The sequence below is a fragment of the Pinus tabuliformis genome, chromosome 8 (genome assembly GCF_031772625.1).
Source record: "Pinus tabuliformis cultivar Carrire ecotype Pingquan chromosome 8, CPIR1, whole genome shotgun sequence".
Taxonomy (NCBI): domain Eukaryota; kingdom Viridiplantae; phylum Streptophyta; class Pinopsida; order Pinales; family Pinaceae; genus Pinus; species Pinus tabuliformis.
In genome coordinates, this window is record NC_142294.1 from 1,189,859,308 (window position 1) to 1,189,870,076 (window position 10,769).

Genomic DNA, 10,769 nt, shown 5'->3' on the forward strand with positions numbered 1-10,769 from the left:
GTCAACTCTGATTATATTAGGACCCCTTAGACTCCTATATATAGAAAGGAGGTCTTGTCATCTGGATCATCCAAGAATAGTTCATTTGTGTAATGTAAAGGAGGTTGCCCCCTTGAAGAGGCTGATTTCTAAGGCGTTGATCTATCTTTTCTATCTTTTTGTGAGCTGGTTTAATAACATTTGGTATCAGAGCTTTGGATTCTAGGGTTTTGCTGCTCCAAATAGGTCATCGTGGAATGTTTGCTATAACTATTGTTCGGTGACTTTTCAGAAGAGAAAAAACCCATTTGAGAAGAAATCGTGCTAAACCTCAAGTACAAATTTTAGATCTTGTCTCGCTATATTTGCGGAGATATCATATGAGGAAGTTAGGGCTTTCATAGGCTTCAGAATTCTATCTCAAACAGATTATCATGGTAGTTTTGCTATAAGTTTTTTTCTACAAAGGTTCAGACTCCAAAATTAAAAAAAAAATTAAGTCGAAATCTTTGGGATGCTTGGGCCTAAATTTTAGATCTTGTTTCGCTATATTTTTTGAGATATAGTCCAAGACATTTAGGGTTTCTACAGGCTCGCGAATTACATCCTAAATAGGTGACCTTGGGAAACACGTCATAACTTTCTCTCTGAGCATCAGATTGAAATTTTTTAAGAAGTTGCAAAAATAAGACGGATTGTAGTTTCTTTTGTATGGATTTCAAGTCCTAAGGTTGAAACAGTGACACGTGGAACTTCGTACAAGTGCACTCTACTGAACCAGTCTATAATCAGATCATCGTGGGAGATTTGACATAACTCTTCCTTGCATAATTCAATCATGATCAGACTTGTGGGGTTAGAAAGAGAACTCAGAGGGCTACTATAGGACACAATTCCAAAACTTGGAGATCTAAAATTACATAGTTATAGTCGTTTCAAGATCGAGCTCCTAAAATCAAGAAAAGGCGATATGAGAAAGTTTGATGGAAAGGATCTGGTAAATTGGATACTACATGTGGAGAAATATTTTGATCTACATGAGGTGCAACTGTTACAAAAGGTACATATTGCATCTTCATATTTAGAACAAAATCAATTTTTATGGTATAAAGGCCTTTGTTCTCATAAACCACTTGTTACGTGGTCAATTTTCACCGAGGAAATGATAACACATTATGAGGATACAAAGAGCAACACATTCTTTAGCCAATTGCTAAATATCAAACAAAAGTGTTCAATGGCAAAGCACATTGAGGACATTAAAAAATTGAATATAAGGGAAAATGATATTCCAAAGAAGCAGAGGATTGATGTCTCCATAGGGACTTTAAAGGATAAAATTCAACATGAGGTTCATCTTTGGGAACCTGATTCATTGTAGAAGGCATTCAGGTTGGCAAGAAAAGTGGAAAGCAAAATTATGGAAACAAGGAAGTCTACCCCTCACAACTATAAATATGGAAGTTTTTTTTCTCCTAGCCTTCCACAACCTACAAGGTTGACATCACAACAATTGGAAGAAAAAAGAGAAAAAGGGCTTTGTTACAATTGTGATAACAAATACATTAAAGGTCATAAGTGTGCTGAGAAAAAATTATTTTACATAGATTGTGAAGAGGAGGAAGAAAAGGATCAAGAAACATCAAAAGAAGAGGATATACACTAGGAACCAAACCTAGAGAAAGAAGAAATGAATCCAACCATATCTTTTAAAGCATTGGAAAGAATTACCACTCCTCAAACTCTCAAGATAGAAGGACATATCAAGAAGCAAAAGGTTCAAGAAGTGAAAGATCACATTGAGAAAGAAGAAATGAATCTGACTATATCTTGTAATGCATTGGCCGGAATTACCACTCCTCAAACTATCAAGATAGAAGGACATATCAAGAAGAAAAAGGTAATAGTGTTGATTGATTTGGGTAGTACCCATAATTTTATTCATTGTAAGATAGCCAAGGAATTAAATTGCTTCCTATATTTAGCACCAGAGTGTCAAGTGATGGTTACAAGTGGAGGAACCATAAATTGCTCTGGAAAGTGCCATAATATCAAGCTATCCATGGGAGAATATGTATTGAGCAGCCCAATGCTTTCTATTCCAGTGCGTGGTGTTAAAGTTGTACTAGGTGTGAAGGGCTACAATCCTTGGGTACAATAGCTTTTAATTTTCAAGAACTTCTCATGAAATTTTCTTCGGGAGGAAAGGAAGTTGAATTAAGAGGTATCACAAGGAAATCAGGAAATATAATCATCTCTAATGGACTGGCAAAGCTTCTAAAGAAAGAAAAATGAGGCGTAATTGCACAATTATGTTTGCTAAAGGTTCCCATATCGAAATCATCTATTTCTCCAAATCTCCAAAAAGTCTTAGACATTCATTCCAAGGTATTAGAGATTCCAAAAGGCCTCCCACCTATTCGTGATCATGATCATTCTATTCATTTGATTCGAGGAAGTGTTCCTCCAAACATCAGGCCTTATAGATATCCCTATGCCCAAAAGAGTGAAATTGACTGTATGGTTGCAGAAATGCTAGAGTTTGGTATAAGTCAACCTAGTCAAAGTTCTTTCTATGCTCCAGTAGTATTGATGCACAAGAAGGATGGGTCATGGTGCATGTATCTAGATTATAGAGAGCTCAACAAGCTCACTATTAAAGATAAATTTCCCATTCCTGTCATTGATGAAGTATTGGATGAATTGCATGGATTAATTTACCTCAGAAAGTTGGATCTTTGTTCAGGATATCGTCAAATAAGAATGAAGACTGAAGACATTCCAAAACAAAATTATTGCAGAAAGATGCATTTTCATGGAATCTAGAAGCAACGAAGGCCTTTGAACATCTTAAAGAGGTAATGTGACAAGCATCGGTCTTAGCTATGCCAGACTTCACAAAAACCTTTATTGTGGAATATGATGCATCAAGAAATGGAATTGGTGATGTTTTAATGCAAGAAGAAAGGCCCATTGCTTTCGAAAGTCATCCAATCAAAGGAAAGTATTTACACAAAGCTATTTATGTGAAAGAAATGTTGGCAAGACTACATGCACTTAAGAAATGGCGACCTTACATAATGAAAATATCCTAGTTCAAACAATATTGCCAGAACTTGACGAGGAAGGAAAAAACATATTGGAACCTGGAGCAGTCACAGAAACAAGAACCTAACAGTTAAGAAATCGATCAATTTCAGAGTATCTCATCAAGTGGAAGAAATTACTCGCTAAAGATTTCACATGGGAGGAAAATAATTTTATACAAAATCATCCATAACTACTCAAGCGTTGAGGACAACACTTTTTGAAGGAGAGGGGCATGTTAGGTCCCGATACTAGTGTAACCCCTTATTGTTATTAGTGCATACCCCTTATTGTTGTGCCCATGTAGTCCCCATATTTTTATTATTGTGCCCTTACATTATTATTTTTATGTCGGCTCTGATTATATTAGGACACCTCAGACTCTTATATATAGAAAGGAGGCCTTGTCATTTGGATCATCCAAGAATTGTTCATTTGTGTAATGTAAAGGTGTTATAGAAATATTTTGGCACTGCAACCCCAATCACATATGTCCATAAACCAAGGGCCTCTAAGTCCCTAAAAGTGTTGTTTCATACCCTAAAGGAGCAAGGTCAACTGATTACATCATCTCCCAGAAGTTTTCCATGAAAAACCACTCAGAACTGGTCAAAGTAGGACCATACAGACTGCCCAGAGCAAAGGGTGTGATGCATCTCACCTGCCACATGCAAAAAGTGCGATGCATATTGGAAAGCCCTTCTGTAGGGTGCGATGAGCGAGAGCAGACAAATGGCACAAGCAGTTTTCTAGGTGGAGACCCTGAGAATCTTCTAGAAGCTTCTCATTTGACACTTGCCTCCCTAAATTAGCCCAAGGATGAGTAAGAGATCATGAAATCTCCAAGTGGAACCAAGAACTATCAGAGAGATGACACTAATAAAAATCCCAGAAGTTGACTCAACCTCTTGCAAATATCTATATATGGATCCCTCATCCCAGAGATCCACAGGTTGGAATTTGGTAATTTGCAAAGAGGTGCTACTGGTTTCTCCTTGAAGACATTGTTGGGTGATCTTGCTTTGTATGAGGTGAAGAGGGCTTTCAAGCTGGGAGGATGGTGGTGGGTTAGACCAAGTGGTTGTAATCCTCTCTTCTACTACTTTTATCAATAAAGCTATTTGAGTTTTCCTCCATATTCTTGTGTATCTATGAATATTGTGTTGATATATGCATGTGTATGGTCAATATATATCTGATCCTATATTGTTTATAGTGATAGATCTCTATGCTTTGATGGTATTATGCTGTTGTGATTCTACAGGTACTCTTTGAAGTGGGACAAGTAAGGAGGCAGTGGCAAGATTCTGTCGAAGGGGAAAGGAAACAAGCAACCAAGTGAAAGACTGAGGTTGGTACTCTCTATTTCTTTCTCATCTCTCTCTCGTAAAGGAAAACACAAGTAACTTTAGTTAGTTTGTTTCTAAGATAGCTACAGGTCTTAGTGGGACTAGCAGTTCTAAATAGACACCAGATTTCCCGGTAACAAAAGGAGGTTGCCCCCTCGAAGAGGCTGATTTCTAAGGTGTTGATCCATATTTTCTATCTTTTTTTGGGCTGGTTTCATAACAATTGAATGGTATGTTTACTATGGATAATGCTACAGTGTGATGATATGTATCTAGTTCAGTGATCTGCAATAGGTTTAGTATGTGATTCAATGATTAATTCAGTATGGTAGTGATTTAGACTTATCTGTTTAATATTTTTAGATATGTGCACATGTCCTCTTAAGGAGAAGGATGTACATACATGGGTATGACTCATAACAGTAGCATATATATTCTGACATATGGTTGATTAGGGTTTACAGTAGAAACAATTGGGTTATTTGTTTTGAGTAGTCGTGCATTGATATGATCTATCCTGGTTTATTTTATGTTGATTAATTAAGATTCATTGATTTCTTTTATGATTTATTTGGTTCAGTGATTGAGTGATTTGATATAGTGATTGATTTTAGAATTGTTATTTGGCATTGGGCTTAAATGATGGTAGTCGGTCCAGTATAATAAAATGATGAAAAAATGCCTATAGGTTTGATATTTGGATCAGGTGGATCCAGTATGAAATATTATGAAACATTTTCAACAGAGGTGTTGAGGCTTGGAGCCTTCAGTGAGGAAGTTGAAGCTTCCTTCCAGTGGTTGGTGATAAATATGATTAGGGGGTTGGAGCTCCCTTTTAGTGGGTGTTGGAGAACGAGAGAATGTTGTAGCCTTCTATAGGTGGGTTCCTGTGTACTGGTATGAGTCTACACTAGTACAATATTGTAAGATGTTTTCCTTTATAATAAAGATGAAGACAGAGACGAAGAAAACTATGGTTTTCTTCCTCATTGGGTTTCCACCTAAGAATCCTGGTGTCCTCATGTGTTGATGTGTTTCTTATATGTGATGATTTATTATGTTCTTACTACTTATGGTTAATATTTAATTAAAGGCTTTTAAATAATGGTACATTGTTTAAAGTAGAACAAATGATGAGATATATGAAATGTTAGTTAACTGGATATATGCAGTTTTCCTTCACCATAGTCACGTACATTCGTTGGTTTACTTAATAATAGTAGCATATAGAAATATGAATAAGAAATTAAAAGGTTTATGTGAGTTTTTAAAATATCGATTCACTTCCCCCACCCTCTCAGTATTTTTTCCAACAATTGGTATCAGAGCGGGTCACTTTAGTTGAAGCTTAACCGCTTGGAGTGGATCAAGGATGATGGGAAAGAATAAGATATATTGAAGGAAGGAGTCATAAAACTATGATAGTGATAGTGATATATCAGATGCAATGAAAATTACAAATGTCAGCAAATGTTTATTTTTGGGAGCACCTTGCTTCTATTGATCAAGAATGAAGAAGACAATAACAACGAATTATGAAGTATGGGTTTTTGTTCTAAATGCGGCCCATTTCCTTGTCTATGTAATAATGATGATAGTGAATATGAAAGTGAATCAACTGAATTTGCACTCATGGGTAAAATTGAAAGTAAGCATTGTAAAGAGAAAACAGATTCAAAGATGATGGCCCTAGAAGCATAAGAACGAGGAAAATCATAAACAATGGACAATGAAGGTGTACCTATGCTAAGCAGTGATAATTCTAAACAATGGAAAGAAAATATGAAGTTTATTCTAATGAACCTTGATGTTTCGTATTTAGTATGCTATGGCTTCACCAAAATTCCTCCATCAGTTGAAAAAGTGCAAAAGAACAGTAAGCCATTAAGTGACATCATTAATAGCATACATGATTCAACATTAAATAGGGCTATGCATTTTGCAACTGAAAAGGAACTATGGGATAAGCTACAGGAAATCCATGAAGAAAAACAAAAGTAATTTTGTTCAACAAAAGAACTATCAGGTAATATTATTTCTAATGTGTCAAAATATGAACATGATGATAAAATAACCTTTGTTATGTCAGATGGAGTTACTGATTCAAAATAAGATAGGTTAGAAGAAGTTTTTGGTCTTAGAAGAAAACTTGATCTTTATTTGAAAAATATTATTAATCTTAAAGACCTTTTTTATTTCAAATGGAGTTACTGATTCAAAAGAAGATAGGTTAGAAGAAGTTTTTGGTCTTAGAAGAAAACTTGATCTTTCTTTGAAAAATATGATTAATCTTAAAGATAAGTTGCAGGCATATGATAACAGGGATCATATTAAATTACTAAATGTTGTTGTAGAATATAAACAATATTATGAAGGACTTGAAGCTGAGATCGTCTCTCTAAGGGAATATATTGAGAAGTCAAACAAGCGAAATGAAGTACTACTTCAAGCATTTGAAGAACAAGAGAATGGGATGAAGGACGAAATTATCAACTTAAAGGAGAAAATGGAAGAAGGAAGAAAGGTTTAAGAAGGAATGAGAAAGTAGTATCTTGAAAATGAAAATAAATACCAAATAATGGAGGTTGAGGTAAACATTCTAAAAGGTAAATTAGAAAAAAAGGATAAAATTTTGAGACTTCCAGATAGTACCAAGATTTTTTATAACATTCTTAGTAGTCAAAGGTCTCCTTCCATTAAATCTGGTCTTGGTTTTCATGAAACTTTTAAAGGAGAATCTAGTTCACAAGATAGTGCAAGGAATCTAAAGGGTAACAATGAAAAACCTAAAGTGCTCAATTAAGAGATAAGAATTAAACCTAATCAACAAATAAGTAAATTAAATCTTCAAAGAAACCATCTTCTCCTAATTATAGAGGCGTTAATGAATTCTATCATATGATCAATAATGTTGAATTCTTTATACGTCATAATTATGGACACGTTGCAGCGAATTGTAGAAGCATATTGTTTTGATATCAAACAAATAACCGGTTCACATAAAGATCATTAGCTGCCGGGTACTCAGGTTTCTTTAAGGGATATTTTTTTCCTTGCAACATATTTTGTTAGAAATATATTGATTGCAATAAAATAAATATGAAACAAAAATTTTATGACTCCTCTATTCCCTTTTCTAGTCATATAAGATGTTATGCTTGTAACAAGTTTGGCCATGTAGCAAAAGAATGCAAGAACAAATCAACGAATCTCCATAGACAACATGGCAAGCAATCAGATAAGAATATTGATAGAACTAAAAATGATGGATCCACCAATGTTTCTCATAATAAGGAGAAAGAAGAAAAATAAGTTATGGTCTTGCTCTCTGCTCATTCGAAGATGAATATGAATGGTACATAGACAGTGGATGCTCTCATCACATGACTGGAGATAAGAGTAAGATGGAGTATCTCAAGAAAAACCAATATGGTAAGGTTATTCTTGGAAATAGTGCTCTAGCAAAAGTTCTAGGAAAAGGTAGAGCCATAATTAATAAACATAGAGGAGTAGCTAATACTTTATTAGTTCAAGGGCTAAAGAAAAATATTCTAAGTGTAGGTCAAATGGCAGATAAAGGAAATATAATTGTGTTTACATCAACCAAATGCAAGGTTATGGATCAAGAAACTAAAAAAGTCATAGCAAGAGGATACATAAATATAGACAAATTATATGTGTTTAAAGAACTGAATTCTCATAGAAATGAGGAGGATTCAGACTCATAGTAAAAGAAGATGATCTCTACTGCAGTACATTATTCTTAAAAGAATACTTCTCATAGTGACTGCAGAAGTGATGAGAGCAGGATATGATTATTGGGTCCCTAAGACCAGTAATGTACATACAAGCTCAGGGGGAGTTGTGGCTATGGGAGTTCATCATTTTACTTTATGCATGTGGATCTCATAAATGATAGTCACGTATATATGCGAGTTATGGTCTAGAAAGTTGTGTATGCTTATCTAAGAGGAAGAAACTATGGGCCAAACTGAGAGATAAGTTATGATATGATTGAGTTAGTTATTCTTTGGCTTTCTAGTTCTGGCATTGGTTGGTTACATTCTGTTGATGCTTAGATACTACTTAGAAGTAGTATTGTCTTATGATGATTTATGAGTATCTGCAATATGATATTTCTACTTTAGTTCCTTTGATGGCTTTACTGATTGATGAAGATGGATGTGATCAGATTTGACAGTGAATAGATGGCATAGGTACAGGGGGATCATTTACTATGCTTCTAATGGTGCATTGTTGGCATTATGATTTCTTGATAATTCCTTGTTGCATGATGATGTGTAGATGTTGTTGAAGTCACATATGTTGTTATTCTGTCATTAATGATGATGAATTATTGGATTTTGGTTATAGTTGCATGAAGAGGATATGCATACCATGGTCCTTATCGACATTGGTTGATGATGATGAGTTTCACTCACTACTTATGTGTTTTTATCATTATATCTTCAATGATGCATCAATTTCATATGGTGTAATTATGGATGATGCCTATAGTGTTGTTCTGGGTTCTCACATATGTTGCATAGTGATGTTATGCTATATATGGTATGTTTCTTTAGGATTGTGGCTCTTCGTATATATAGCATGTTGATATTGATAATATGAGATCAAGGAGATGGGTTACTAACAAAGATTGATTGCACAATCTTATGATTGGTTGATGACGATGAATTCTTACATATTTCTATCTCTATGTCATGGGATATCAATAAATTACATATAGGAATCTTATGAATGATTAATTGAGTTGCCTATGGTGTAATGATTCTTCTTGATATCTTTGATGGATGCATATGATAACATCATGATCCAAGAATGGTATTGTTTCCTATGATGAAAAGGCAGGTTACATGAAGATAAACTGATTGTTATTGATATACTATTACAACAACTGTTAGCCAATATTTAGTCATGTATTGATAGATTTGGTCACTTGGTGATGTTGATCAAGATTGGTGCTACATTTTCCTATCTTACCTTATGATGATATTCTTGGTTCTCACATATGTTGTTGATGCATGAAGAGATATGTTGTTGTGCTGCAAAATATCTATATGTTTGTGTTGTACATACAAACGAAAAGAGAAAGTTGACCTTGATGAGGTCAAGGGGATGAGTTGATAACAAATATCTATGGAATAATCTTATGTTGTTTCTACAATTTGGTAATGTTGCATACTTGGTCATAGGTTGATGATATTGAAACTACTGATAAAAATGGCTAAAACAACATAATTATAGAAACTCAATCATATATTATGCACAAATTGTGTATGTGCAAAGAAACTCACACACAGATTTACATTCAGATTTCTCTATTAAATAGAGTTTCTGAGATCCAACTTATTCCTAAATTAGATAGAGAGGTTGAGAGAATTTCTCAACCATCACAAACCAACTTCTTAAATATGGAATGTAAGCATTAACTCCAACATCCCCCCTTAATGATTACATTACATGAAAATAACAAAATAATCAAGCTTATCAGTAGATGCTCCATCAAGTTGCCTCATAACCCTCGGAAAGGTGTAGTTGGCAAGTTGGATTCCCGAGTTCTCTTCCTCAACTCCCGAATCAAGGACCTCCCGAAGTCAATTACTGGACAGCATCCCAATCTGTCGCATAACCTCATTAGGAAACCACTTCCATGTCTACCACTAATGAGGGATCCTTCCCTAGATCCGCAACTGCCATACTATCTGGACAACCATCCATATTGAGCCTTATTGCTACTTGATCTTTAAGTACTGGCATCAGACACATAGTTGAACTGCTGGTTATTTTTAAAAGAGTTTAATAGGTTCACTCTCTTCATTGAATTCATCATCATCTCCCGTTAGAAGCGGCATCTATCTTCCGGCGTTGAACTCCTTTTATTTAAAAAATTCCTTCGAATATCGACCCATTCCCTATCGCGTGGATGGAAATTCTCTAGCGCTCATTACCAAGCCAATACTAATCACGGCCCCAAGCTGTATAATCCCAAACCTATCGAAGCTCTGTTCTATTGATAAAAGAAAAACAATAAAATCTGTGCATTGACAGTTAATGAAACAGGGCTTATTTGACAAAGCGTTCAACCAACATTCAGAGACACCAGACCAGATACCTGACCAGCGTATTCTCCATTTTTTTAAATTGCTGCCGCGATCAGAGACACCAGACCAGATACCTGACCCTATCGATGAGCTCCCGAAGAGAGCCACGAACTGGTAGGCAACGCGATTGTTAAGCCCCGTTTTTATGAAGCCACGGCATTGGATCCCTGAAGTCCGAGAAGACTGCTGCGAAGGTCAGGGTTTTTGTGAGCACCATGACACCGCAACAGTT